Raw genomic sequence first — 15,182 nt, forward strand, 5'->3', positions numbered from 1 at the left:
CTCGAAATCCACAATACTACCTCGAAATGCACAAAACGCCTAATCCTACTTCGAAATGCACAAAACGCAGAGATTCGCCTAACATTGGCTCGAAATACACAAAATGCCTAATACTACCTCGAAATGCACAATACTACCTCGAAATGCACAAAATGCAGAGATTCGCCTACTACTACCTCGAAATGCACAAAACGCAGAGATTCGCCTAATCCTACCTGGAAATGCACAAAACGCAGAGATTCGCCTAACATTGGCTCGAAATACACAAAACGCCTAATACTACCTCGAAATGCACAATCCTACCTCGAAATGCACAAAACGCCTAATACGACCTCGAAATCCACAATACTACCTCGAAATGCACAAAATGCCGAGATTCGCCTAATACTGCCTCGAAATGCACAAAACGCCTAATCCTACCTGGAAATGCACAAAACGCAGAGATTCGCCTACTACAAGCTCGAAATGCACAAAACGCAGAGATTCGCCTAATCCTACCTCGAAATGCACAAAACGCCTAATACGATCTCGAAATGCACAAAACGCAGAGATTCGCCTAACATTACCTCGAAATGCACAATACTACCTGGGAATGCACAAAACGCCTAATACGACCTCGAGATGCACAAAACGAAGAGATTCGCCTTATACTACCTGGAAATGCGCAAAACGCCTAGTACTACCTCGAAATGCACAATACTACCTGGAAATGCACAAAACGCCTAATACGACCGCGAAATGCACAATACTACCTCGAAATGCACAAAACGCTTAATCCTACGTCGAAATGCACAAAACGCAGAGATTCGCTTAACATTACCTCGAAATGCACAAAACGCCTAATCCTACTTCGAAATGCACAATACTACCTCGAAATGCACAAAACGCAGAGATTCGCCTACTACTACCTGGAAATGCACAAAAGGCAGAAATGCGCCTAATCCTACCTGGAAATGCACAAAACGCAGAGATTCAGCTAACATTACCTCGAAATGCACAAAACGCCTAATACTACCTGGAAATGCACAAACGCCTAATCCTACTTCGAAATGCACAAAACGCAGAGATTCGCATAATCCTACCTCGAAATGCACAAAACGCCTAATACTACCTGGAAATGCACAAATCGCAGAGTTTCGCCTAATCCTGATCCCAAACGCACAAAACGCCTAATATTACCTCGAAATACACAAAACGCCTAATACTACCTGGAAATGCACAAATCGCAGAGTTTCGCCTAATCCTGATCCCAAACGCACAAAACGCCTAATCCTACCTGGAAATGCACAAAACGCAGAGATTCGCCTAATATTACCTGGAAATGCAGAAAACCCCTAATATTACCTGGAAATGCAGAAAACGCCTAATATTACCTCGAAATGCACAAAACGCCAAATACTACCTGGAAATGTACAAACGCCTAATCCTAGCTGGAAATGCACAAAACGCAGAGATTCAGCTAACATTACCTCGAAATGCACAAAACGCAGAGATTCGCCTAATCCTGATCCCAAACGCACAAAACGCCTAATCCTACCTCGAAATGCACAAAACGCAGAGATTCGCCTAATACGACCTCGAAGTGCACAAAACGCAGAGATTCGCCTAATACGACCTCGAAATGCACAAAACGCCTAATCCTACCTGGAAATGCAGAAAACGCCTAATACTTCCTCGAAATGCACAATACTACCTCGAAATGCACAAAACGCCTAATACTACATCGAAATGCACAAAACGCAGAGATTCGCCTAATCACACAAATGCACAAAACGCCTAATATTACCTCGAAATGCACAAAACGCATAATACTTCCTCGAAATACACAAAACTACCTCGAAATGCATAAAACGCCTAATCCTGCCTCGATACGCAGAGATTCGTCTAATACTACCTCGAAATGCACAAAACGCCTAATCCTACCACAAAATGCACAAAACGCAGATTCGCCTCATTCTACCTCGTAATGCACAAAACGCAGAGATTCGCCTAACATTACCTCGAAATGCACAAATCGCCTAATCCTACCTGGAAATGCACAAAACGCCTAATCCTACCTGGAAATGCACAAAACGCAGAGATTCGCCTAATACTACTTCGAAATGCACAAAACGCCTAATCCTACCTCGAAATGCACACAACGCAGAGATTCGCCTAATATTACCTCGAAATGCAGAAAACGCCTATTACTTCGAAATGCAGAAAACGCAGAGATTTGCCTACTACTACCTCGAAATGCACAAAACGCAGATTCGCCTAATACTACCTGGAAATGCGGAAAACGCCTAATCCTACCTGGAAATGCGTAAAACGCCTAATACTTCCTCGAAACGCCTAATATTACATCGAAATGCACAAAACGCACAATACTACCTCGAAATACACAAAACTACCTCGAAATGCATAAAACGCCTAATCCTACTTCGAAATGCACAAAACGCAGAGATTTGCCTAATATTACCTCGAAATTCCTACACGTGTAGGAATTAACCCAGTATTAAAAGTGTAACCTTACCTGCAATTCCACAATAAAGCCACGAGGGGGCGCCATCACACCACGACAAAGCAATTACAACATGCTCTGAATGTTGATGTGATTGTGTACAGTACACTGCCAAAAAGCATGTTTACACGTGTAGGAATTAACCCACTATTAAAAGTGTAACCTTACCTGCAATTCCACAATAAAGCCACGAGGGGGCGCCATCACACCACGACAAAGCAATTACAACATGCTCTGAATGTTGATGTGATTGTGTACAGTACACTGCCAAAAAGCATGTTTACACGTGTAGGAATTAAGTGTAACCTTACCTGCAATTCCACAATAAAGCCACGAGGGGGCGCCCTCACACCACGACAAAGCAATTACAACATGCTCTGAATGTTGATGTGATTGTGTACAGTACACTGCCAAAAAGCATGTTTACACGTGTAGGAATTAACCCAGTATTAACAGTGTAAGCCTACCTGCAATTCCACAATAAAGCCACGAGGGGGCGCCATCACACCACGACAAAGCAATTACAACATGCTCTGAATGTTGATGTGATTGTGTACAGTACACTGCCAAAAAGCATGTTTACACGTGTAGGAATTAACCCAGTATTAACAGTGTAAGCCTACCTGCAATTCCACAATAAAGCCACGAGGGGGCGCCCTCACCCCACAACAAAGCAATTACAACATGCTCTGAATGTTGATGTGATGATTGTGTACAGTACACTGCCAAAAAGCATGTTTACACGTGTAGGAATTAACCCAGTATTAACAGTGTAACCTTACCTGCAATTCCACAATAAAGCCACGAGGGGGCGCCATCACACCACGACAAAGCAATTACAACATGCTCTGAATGTTGATGTGATTGTGTACAGTACACTGCCAAAAAGCATGTTTACACGTGTAGGAATTAACCCACTATTAAAAGTGTAACCTTACCTGCAATTCCACAATAAAGCCACGAGGGGGCGCCATCACACCACGACAAAGCAATTACAACATGCTCTGAATGTTGATGTGATTGTGTACAGTACACTGCCAAAAAGCATGTTTACACGTGTAGGAATTAACCGTAACCTTACCTGCAATTCCACAATAAAGCCACGAGGGGGCGCCCTCACACCACGACAAAGCAATTACAACATGCTCTGAATGTTGATGTGATTGTGTACAGTACACTGCCAAAAAGCATGTTTACACGTGTAGGAATTAACCCAGTATTAACAGTGTAAGCCTACCTGCAATTCCACAATAAAGCCACGAGGGGGCGCCATCACACCACGACAAAGCAATTACAACATGCTCTGAATGTTGATGTGATTGTGTACAGTACACTGCCAAAAAGCATGTTTACACGTGTAGGAATTAACCCAGTATTAACAGTGTAAGCCTACCTGCAATTCCACAATAAAGCCACGAGGGGGCGCCATCACACCACAACAAAGCAATTACAACATGCTCTGAATGTTGATGTGATTGTGTACAGTACACTGCCAAAAAGCATGTTTACACGTGTAGGAATTAACCCACTATTAACAGTGTAAGCCTACCTGCAATTCCACAATAAAGCCACGAGGGGGCGCCATCACACCACGACAAAGCAATTACAACATGCTCTGAATGTTGATGTGATTGTGTACAGTACACTGCCAAAAAGCATGTTTACACGTGTAGGAATTAACCCACTATTAAAAGTGTAACCTTACCTGCAATTCCACAATAAAGCCACGAGGGGGCGCCATCACACCACGACAAAGCAATTACAACATGCTCTGAATGTTGATGTGATTGTGTACAGTACACTGCCAAAAAGCATGTTTACACGTGTAGGAATTAACCCACTATTAAAAGTGTAACCTACCTGCAATTCCACAATAAAGCCACGAGGGGGCGCCATCACACCACGACAAAGCAATTACAACATGCTCTGAATGTTGATGTGATTGTGTACAGTACACTGCCAAAAAGCATGTTTACACGTGTAGGAATTAACCCACTATTAACAGTGTAACCTTACCTGCAATTCCACAATAAAGCCACGAGGGGGCGCCATCACACCACGACAAAGCAATTACAACATGCTCTGAATGTTGATGTGATTGTGTACAGTACACTGCCAAAAAGCATGTTTACACGTGTAGGAATTAACCCACTATTAACAGTGTAACCTTACCTGCAATTCCACAATAAAGCCACGAGGGGGCGCCATCACACCACGACAAAGCAATTACAACATGCTCTGAATGTTGATGTGATTGTGTACAGTACACTGCCAAAAAGCATGTTTACACGTGTAGGAATTAACCCAGTATTAACAGTGTAAGCCTACCTGCAATTCCACAATAAAGCCACGAGGGGGCGCCATCACACCACGACAAAGCAATTACAACATGCTCTGAATGTTGATGTGATTGTGTACAGTACACTGCCAAAAAGCATGTTTACACGTGTAGGAATTAACCCAGTATTAACAGTGTAAGCCTACCTGCAATTCCACAATAAAGCCACGAGGGGGCGCCATCACACCACGACAAAGCAATTACAACATGCTCTGAATGTTGATGTGATTGTGTACAGTACACTGCCAAAAAGCATGTTTACACGTGTAGGAATTAACCCAGTATTAACAGTGTAAGCCTACCTGCAATTCCACAATAAAGCCACGAGGGGGCGCCATCACACCACGACAAAGCAATTACAACATGCTCTGAATGTTGATGTGATTGTGTACAGTACACTGCCAAAAAGCATGTTTACACGTGTAGGAATTAACCCAGTATTAACAGTGTAAGCCTACCTGCAATTCCACAATAAAGCCACGAGGGGGCGCCATCACACCACGACAAAGCAATTACAACATGCTCTGAATGTTGATGTGATTGTGTACAGTACACTGCCAAAAAGCATGTTTACACGTGTAGGAATTAACCCACTATTAACAGTGTAACCTTACCTGCAATTCCACAATAAAGCCACGAGGGGGCGCCATCACACCACGACAAAGCAATTACAACATGCTCTGAATGTTGATGTGATTGTGTACAGTACACTGCCAAAAAGCATGTTTACACGTGTAGGAATTAACCCACTATTAAAAGTGTAGCCTTACCTGCAATTCCACAATAAAGCCACGAGGGGGCGCCATCACACCACGACAAAGCAATTACAACATGCTCTGAATGTTGATGTGATTGTGTACAGTACACTGCCAAAAAGCATGTTTACACGTGTAGGAATTAACCCACTATTAAAAGTGTAAGCCTACCTGCAATTCCACAATAAAGCCACGAGGGGGCGCCATCACACCACGACAAAGCAATTACAACATGCTCTGAATGTTGATGTGATTGTGTACAGTACACTGCCAAAAAGCATGTTTACACGTGTAGGAATTAACCCACTATTAAAAGTGTAACCTTACCTGCAATTCCACAATAAAGCCACGAGGGGGCGCCATCACACCACGACAAAGCAATTACAACATGCTCTGAATGTTGATGTGATGATTGTGTACAGTACACTGCCAAAAAGCATGTTTACACGTGTAGGAATTAACCCACTATTAAAAGTGTAACCTTACCTGCAATTCCACAATAAAGCCACGAGGGGGCGCCATCACACCACGACAAAGCAATTACAACATGCTCTGAATGTTGATGTGATTGTGTACAGTACACTGCCAAAAAGCATGTTTACACGTGTAGGAATTAACCCAGTATTAACAGTGTAAGCCTACCTGCAATTCCACAATAAAGCCACGAGGGGGCGCCATCACACCACGACAAAGCAATTACAACATGCTCTGAATGTTGATGTGATTGTGTACAGTACACTGCCAAAAAGCATGTTTACACGTGTAGGAATTAACCCACTATTAACAGTGTAACCTTACCTGCAATTCCACAATAAAGCCACGAGGGGGCGCCATCACACCACGACAAAGCAATTACAACATGCTCTGAATGTTGATGTGATTGTGTACAGTACACTGCCAAAAAGCATGTTTACACGTGTAGGAATTAACCCACTATTAACAGTGTAACCTTACCTGCAATTCCACAATAAAGCCACGAGGGGGCGCCATCACACCACGACAAAGCAATTACAACATGCTCTGAATGTTGATGTGATTGTGTACAGTACACTGCCAAAAAGCATGTTTACACGTGTAGGAATTAACCCACTATTAAAAGTGTAAGCCTACCTGCAATTCCACAATAAAGCCACGAGGGGGCGCCATCACACCACGACAAAGCAATTACAACATGCTCTGAATGTTGATGTGATGATTGTGTACAGTACACTGCCAAAAAGCATGTTTACACGTGTAGGAATTAACCCACTATTAAAAGTGTAACCTTACCTGCAATTCCACAATAAAGCCACGAGGGGGCGCCATCACACCACGACAAAGCAATTACAACATGCTCTGAATGTTGATGTGATTGTGTACAGTACACTGCCAAAAAGCATGTTTACACGTGTAGGAATTAACCCACTATTAAAAGTGTAAGCCTACCTGCAATTCCACAATAAAGCCACGAGGGGGCGCCATCACACCACGACAAAGCAATTACAACATGCTCTGAATGTTGATGTGATTGTGTACAGTACACTGCCAAAAAGCATGTTTACACGTGTAGGAATTAACCCACTATTAAAAGTGTAACCTTACCTGCAATTCCACAATAAAGCCACGAGGGGGCGCCATCACACCACGACAAAGCAATTACAACATGCTCTGAATGTTGATGTGATTGTGTACAGTACACTGCCAAAAAGCATGTTTACACGTGTAGGAATTAACCCACTATTAAAAGTGAAACCTTACCTGCAATTCCACAATGAAGCCACGATGGGATGCCATCAACACCACAACAAAGCAACTATAACATGACAACTGGTGGGACTCTTGCTCGACCTCTCCCCCACAACTAGACACCCTATAGGCAAACGCATGCATATATTACGCTTTTTTTTACACACCTCCCAGCAATGCAGCCGTCACCAGCATCGCACCGACTGGCACTGGAACACACGTTGAAGGAGGCAGAGAAGGCGGCCCTAGACAAACAGGGATTACAATCGCTGCCGGTGAAGAAAGTGACGCGTACCTGCTGAGGGCCGGCTCTGGGTTCTCGCGGACTACAAAGACCTGGTCCAGGTGCTGCAACAGAGACAGGGAGGTAAGACTGGGCTTCATCTATACCGGGCAACTTTCTGTATTGTCTTTCAGTGTTGATGTGATTGTGTATGTTGTTGTCTCTACCACTCCGAATAGTTGAGCCCAACATTGTGCTACTTACTGATATTTATTAATACTATTTAAAAAAGAAAAAGAAAAAAAAAAAGATGAAAAATGGTGAGTTTGTAAAATAGATTTGATGCTTGAGTGCAACAAAGGGACATGATGGCAGCAAGCAGTCTTAAAATGGACACACACACGGGGATTACAATCTCTTCTGGTGAACAAACCGACACGCACCTGGCGAGGGACAGCCCTGGGTTCTCGAGGATTACAAAAACCTCCAGGCGCTGCAGCAGAGACTGGGGGGGTAAGACTGGGGTCCTTCTGTACCGGGCAACCTTTCTGTATTGTCTCTCACTGTTGATGTGATTGCAGACAGCAACGTACACACCACTCTGAAAAGTTGGGCCCAACAGTGTGTTACTTGGCAAGTTTGTAAAACAGATCTGATGCTTGAGTGCAACAAAGGGACATGATGGCAGCAAGCAGTCTTAAAATGCACACAGTTCACAGCACAAACCCCACACTAAAGAGAACATTAGCCAAAACATATTTCAAATTAATACAGTCCATTCACCGCTTAATCACAAGAGAGGGATGCCTTGAAAAGGCAGATTTACCTAAAAGTGTGTTGAGACACTTTATGAAATCAACCTAATTTTAAAATTTGAATGCCACCTGCAATTTCACAATGAAGCCGCGTGGGGAGAGTCATCACACCACAACCAAGCAATTGAAACACGCTCTGATTGTTGATGTGGTTGTATATAGTACACTGCCTAAAGGCGTGCTAGACAGGTGAATAAATAACCCAATTTTAAAAACTAAAACCACCTGCAATTCCACACTTCATACCACACACCCCACACTAAACAAAACAGTAGCCAAAACGAAATCCAAGTTTCCCAACCAAATTTGGGAAATGATTTCCTTTTTTTTTTTTTAAAAAAAAAAAAAAAAAAAAAAGGTTTTCACTTATTCTACAGAAGTTTCCCATGCAGCTGCATTTGTTCAAGCTAAGAAATTTTACTTATACACATATTGTATTAGCAGAAAGATATACACATGTAGACGTGCGATTCTTAAGTTAGCTTTTTTCCACCATATAAAATAATGTACATTGCACAAATAGCTGCATAAAACTTTCTGAATATTGATGATTCCTAATCACCTTCTAGTTTTATATAAACAATATATTTAATATAAACATTTGTTACAATACAGCAGTAGCTGCGTGAAGGTTTATCCATAGTTTAACAGGTATGATCTCAAAGTTATAGCACATGAACATTTACACACCTTACATGAACTTCAGAGAGAACTGGCACAGTGAGTCTTGAAGAAGTGAATTATAATTTAGTAGGGGTGCAGGGGCGCAGTGGGTTGGACCACAGTCCTGCTTTGCGGTGGGTCTGGGGTTCAAGTCCTGCTTGGGGTGCCTTGCGATGGACTGGCGTCCTGTCCTGGGTGTGTCCCCTCCCTCTCCGGCTTTACGCCCTGCGTCACCGGGTTGGTTCCGGTTCCCCGCGACCCCGTATGGGACAAGCGGTTCTGAAAACGTGTACGTGTGTGAATTTTAATTTACTAATGCTTGTCATGGTTTCCAGAGAAAACCATTTAGCATGCAAGTGCAGCCTTTCTATCAGCAACACAGAGCTGATATCCACTGGGGGGGCAGGAGCTAATTTTGAGGACCCAAGGTAGGGTTAGAAAGTCAGACACAGAAGATATAAAAGAGATGGCAAGAACAAAGTAAGGATGAAGGACAAGTGCGAGGAGGGACATGAAGTTTTTGTGAGATTCCACAATGACAAGGTAAAAACATTAGATCAGCTGCAGTAATTTGTAAATAATGGGTTGTCATTTTGCTATTAAAATGCTCACGTAAATACTTCACTCAGATATTTTTCTGTAGGTCCATGTATCGTTTTGGAGTAGTTTACCAGGAGATGCTTTTCCAATTCAGATGGACGCTGACCACAGATACTCTTCCAGTCGGTTGTTGCGGGTGTGGTTCAAAGAGCCATGGGGGAGATCCGAAGGGTAAAGGACAAGAACCAATCCCTGAGGTGAATTTTATTGTTCTGCTTCACTCTGTTAAAGACTTCGATTGAATACAGGTGTGGCGAATAGAGCTGGGTTTGTCCAAAGTTGCGCCCTTTATGGTCATTTAGAATATTGCCTCCAATGGTCATTACAATGCCAGTAATTAATAACATGCTGAAAAAAGCCTGTACTCCTCATTCTTGGAATACAGCTATTTAAAAAAAAAAAAAAAAAAAAAAAAAAACCAACCCTGGATGAGAATGAAGGGATTCAGTTGCTGGATTTCAGCACAAACTGCTGGTGATTATGAGAACATTGGAACCACTTAAAGCAAATTAAAAGCACACCCCAAGGTTCAAATCTTTGAAACCTTCATCCCCCCCATGGATCAGAGTGGATTACCAGAACATTAAAAGTGTCTGGTGCAACAAACTGCCCAGTGCGGCACAGAAAATTTCCCCATCCATCGCTTAAACTGTTTAAAAATCTTTACTCAATAAATAAACAATAAAAAGTGGCATGCCACTACTAAAACTGTCACATCCCCACCCGCACCACAATCGGCAGCACCTGGCTCCGATTAAACGCTTGACGTAATCAGCATACTTGTCTTTAGAAGACACTCCTCAGCCACACATCTCGTTGAGACATCTGGCTTTGCTATGCTAACAGCATTTATCCTGTTCCCTGTTGTTTGTTCTTGATGTCTGACCATTTGCCTTGCTTCCTGACTATGTCCATGAGTCTCTGCAGTGTAAACATTACATGATGGAATCTTTAAAACACACAAAAAAAAACATCCCCCATGGCAAAAAGACACAAATAAACTTGTCCGGCAACTCTACTGCACAAGAGAGGCGGTTCCCTGGCCTGTTCCCAAGGTGTTGCTGTACACCTTACCTATCATTTTCTTTGCATGTTTCTCTTTTCACATCATCTCCCCCATTTAGACATTTTGATATGATATATAAACAATGCAAATAACCAAATAAAAAACAATTTTAAATTGGTAAGAAAACACCCACATATGTAATGAAAACTCTACTACAATAAACCAAAAAAAGATGATAAATACAAACACACCACACAGTAATTTTCAAAGACTACTTCAAAGTACAATAAATTACTATAAGTTATAAAATTGTGCAATTAAATATAGGGGGTAAAGAGACAGTTGCACCCTCTTATGCACAGGAGATATGTTCCGAGGCCCCCGCTGGATGCCTGAAACCGTGGATAGCACTGAACCCTATATATAGTCCGTTTTTTTCCTAACAGAAGCAGAAGAAAAAAAACTAAGAACGCTACTAAGTGACCAATGGGCAGGTAGCGTATACAGCACGGATACGCTGGACAAGGGGATGATTGACGTAATGGCGCGAGATTTCATCATGCTGCTCAGAATGGAGCGCAGACAGACTTAAGTCAAGCATCACTCCCAGACTCTTAGCTAAGGAAGTAGGCAAAATGAACGAGTTTCCCACTTTGATGGAGAGGCCATGACAGGAAGACAGGCTAGCTGCGAGGTGTAGGATCTCTGTTCACCAGTGATATCAACAGCCTATACACGAACATTGCAACAGACCTGGGCCTGAGAACAGTAAAGAACACCATTCTAAGGTACCCAGACCACAATGGACCAGACACTGAACTCCTACAATTACTGGAAATCAGTGTCATCAGGAATAATTCTGAATTCAACAAACAAGTCTACCTACAGATACAGCGGACAGCAATGGGTTTAAAAAAAAAAAAGAAAAATTTGCCCTTGGTCTACGCGAGCATCTACATGGCAGACTGGGAGGAAACTCTATTTATGAAATGCCCAAACAGACCACTCCAGTGCTACAGATACCTGGGTGACATTTTCAGGGTCTGGCACCATGGCCACGAGGATTTTGACACATTCACCACACTCATGAACACACACACCACTCCAAAATAACAATAAAACAACACTGAGACACACAGGAAGTAAACTTCCTGGACACCACAGTCCATTACAGTAAACCTCAAGGTGGCTTTAAAAACACTCGAGACCAAGGTTTACTTTAAAAGCACTGACACACACTGTCTACCGCACAAATCCAGCTTCCAGCCCAAACGCACCTTCCAAGGATTGATCAAGTCCCAACTCATCAGGTTCCACCGAATATGCTCAGAGAAAACAGAGTTCAACAACACCACCGGAACTCTGTTCCGAGCTCTTAGACCGAGGGAATAGGTTCCGGAGACATATCAAGTCACAGACAATGAACTCAATATAGGAAGGCCATGGTAGCAGGGTGACTCACACTGAAAAGGTCATCCCACTAATATAAATAATGTGTCGGCAGAATGATACTTTGGCTCCTTTTCCAAAAAGCGTTATATGCTCAATTACAGTTGTATGCTCAACGCAAACCAAATGTGCATCTTACGGGTGAACACGAATTTACCTTAGATAGAAAGGCAATAATTCCAGTAAATTATTGCACCAGCAAGATGGTGTGTGTTGTGTGCTGCTGTGTGCTTGAAGCAGGGGAGGAGACACAGAGCTGTTTTACCCGGGGGGGCGGGGCTTCTTCTGGGCCGAAAGGAAGAGAGAATCCACCCAGTGTTCGATAACGAAGAGTTTTACTCGGCTGGGTGCTGCCCCAGTGCATGCAGTTCTGCACAGAGAATTTCACCAGAGAAGTTTTTGAAGGATTTGGTCCTGCTTTACTGCTCTTTCCCCTTCTCTATCTACTGCACACTCGGACCGCCTGCTTTCAGGAAGGAGGAGATGCTGTGCGACCAATAATGAGTGGACCAGCTTTTGAAAAGCAGCTCGCCAGCATTTTGACTGACATCCCAAACTCTATGAGCTGCCACCCTGCATCCAAAGACTCTCCAACCTTGCCCGACTTCTCAGCCACAGATATGGGTTTCTACAGAGGACAGACGGGGGGGGCACAGCCAACATGAGTACTATCAGAGCCAGACCTACTCACAATCTGTGAACCCCTACTCGTACCACCAGTTTAACCCGAACGGAATGGGGGGCCCGGGGGGCCTACCCCACAAAGTCAGAATACACCTACAGTAACTCATACAAGCAATACGGACATTATAAACAGGGAGCTGCAGACACCACCCCAGGACACTGGTAAGTCTGAACTTTCCACAAATATAAACCCATGTAGACTATGATAATGTAATCTTTAATATGAGCTTTCAACACCAGCAAAACATATTCATTTTTCCTTAAACCAGCCCTTGGACTATCAGAGAAAAGCAGCTTGCTTACTAGAGCTTATAGGTTTTCACTGTATCTTACATAGCCTTTTTAACATAACTTGTATGTCCCTATATACTTTATCTGAAAACATATCATATGTCCAATGATTTAAGAATACTCACATTTATTACTTTTGTAGTTTCATTTTGAATACCATACCCCCCCCCCCACTCCCCTTTGGTGAAACTGAAATGTTGAGTGTGTACAGTAGCTGTTGCTAATATGTGGTTCATTTTATCCATCACACTGTATCATATGTATATGCTGCACCTGTACATTGTTTGGAAAGCAAGGAATAGAGAACTCACGTGGTCATGCACACGCTCTCGGTTCAGTCCCTGAATGATGGTGTTATCATAGTCTGTTGAAGACAATGAGGACACACTGGGAGATGTTGGGCCTCTTTTTGGTGCTCCAGATGATCCTGAAGTGCTGGGAGAATTTTGCAATGAAGAAGATGGACTCACACCCACATCACTCAGCATGTACGCTAACTTGATTGTACTTCTGTCCCGTATGTCTTGTACTGATGTAACATTCATGAATTCATTACTGAAGTCAGGATCCACGAACTGAATACCAAAGTCTCGTTCAATTCCAAATGCTTGGCAAATTGTACTGTGAAACTCCTTTAAAGTTTCTGGCCTTCCCGAATGGAGAAGCCATTAGAAGAAGCCATTTTAAAGCCATCATTGTCCACGATGACTCTGAGCTTCATATGCCGTGCCGTTAAAATGTTGTTAAATCAATATTTGGTAATGTTGTTACTTCAGTACAACATTTTCACAGTTCACTCAAAACATGAAGAGTTTAGCTGTCTACACATGACCTGTGACAGGTTGACTCTATGCTGCAATTAGCCATTATACTACTATAGGAAAAACAAAGACACAGAACCACATCTAGCAAGAAGCTGAAAGTTGAAGAAGATGAAAGAAATGTGTACCGGTACTTTTTTCAGCATGAATGTAAACAGCACTTCAATGTGAATTATAAGATGACGACTTACTGATGTTGAGCTCCTCCTTCTTCCCTATATATTTTTCCTTCAATTTCGCTTTTTTTTTTAATGGTCATTTGCTGTACCATAACCGTGGTAACAATAAAGAAAGAAAAAACTGATACCACACAATTACAGAAATTTATCCGCAGCTGTTGCAGATCTATGGAGTTGTGGTTTAAAACATTGTTTTAAACTGAATGACCGCTGAAATACTGCTGCCATCAGTATCGCTTTTTAAGTGTTTGTTAAATGCACTTACTAAAACAATATATATATATGGGATCCCCAAAAAGTTCTGTTCCACATTACACCAAGATTAGACATGAAGAGCCTGCAATTGAAATAAACTAAAAATGAACAGGAATTAGCTAAATGGGCAAGCCTGTTCACAAAGAAAATGTAGTTGTCCAGTTAGTAATGACTAACTTGTGTGTCTACAACATGCCTGTGTGACTCACATCGGGTCACTTACTTGTGAAGATGTTAAGTCCAAATTTTCGTTATTTACATATGAAATATGCAACAAATGCCAGTTTTTAGGAGAGAAGACAATTTTCAGCAATAATTCTTTTGTTTATTAACTTATATTATTTCTTAATTCACTGGTGGAATATTTTCTAGCAAAGTGTAATTTCTCTGATGAGCTGTAATTTTTACGAAATCACTTACAGCATTTAGAAATTATGCTTTCAAAGCTAAACTTAACTATCACATAGACAACTTGTAGTACTTTGGTTTGATAGTACATTAGAATTTCTGATGAAAGCAGAGCACAAAACAGAACTAAAAAAAACGTTAACCTACCAGCTAGCAAAAAATCGGATATCTCGACGTCCCCGCGTCGTGTGCCCACCATTTCACAACCTTGACTGGTAGCAGCTCCGACCACGTTAAGTCTAAGACATATACTGTATTTAAGTATAAAAAAAAAAAAAATTACACACCCATAGCATGGCTACAAATTGCTTACTTACCAAAAATGAGGATCCTTGGACAGGGTTATACCGAATTTACGTAACGCGCAGTACTGTTACAAACCCTTGATAGTGAAAAAGATCCCCACCTCCACGACACAAAAAAGCGGGAAAACGTATATAGACATGCGCAGAGAGAACAGTATGTCG

At 42.2% G+C, this 15,182-nt stretch overlaps 1 long non-coding RNA gene across 2 annotated transcripts; it reads right to left on the bottom strand.

Moving 5' to 3' along the window:
• Nucleotides 1-13,446: 13,446 nt before the first annotated feature.
• On the bottom strand, nucleotides 13,447-15,178 carry LOC114909749 (uncharacterized). Of its 2 annotated transcripts, none has more exons than XR_003797375.1 (3): nucleotides 15,033-15,178; nucleotides 14,863-14,954; nucleotides 13,447-13,479 (listed from the first exon to the last, which is right to left on the bottom strand). It is a non-coding gene; the product is annotated as an uncharacterized LOC114909749 (long non-coding RNA). The 2 variants fall into 2 exon arrangements; XR_003797374.1 differs by having other exon boundaries at nucleotides 13,453-13,487.
• Between the last annotated feature and the right edge of the window lie 4 nt (nucleotides 15,179-15,182).

The sequence above is a fragment of the Scleropages formosus genome, unplaced genomic scaffold (genome assembly GCF_900964775.1).
Source record: "Scleropages formosus unplaced genomic scaffold, fSclFor1.1, whole genome shotgun sequence".
Classification (NCBI taxonomy): domain Eukaryota; kingdom Metazoa; phylum Chordata; class Actinopteri; order Osteoglossiformes; family Osteoglossidae; genus Scleropages; species Scleropages formosus.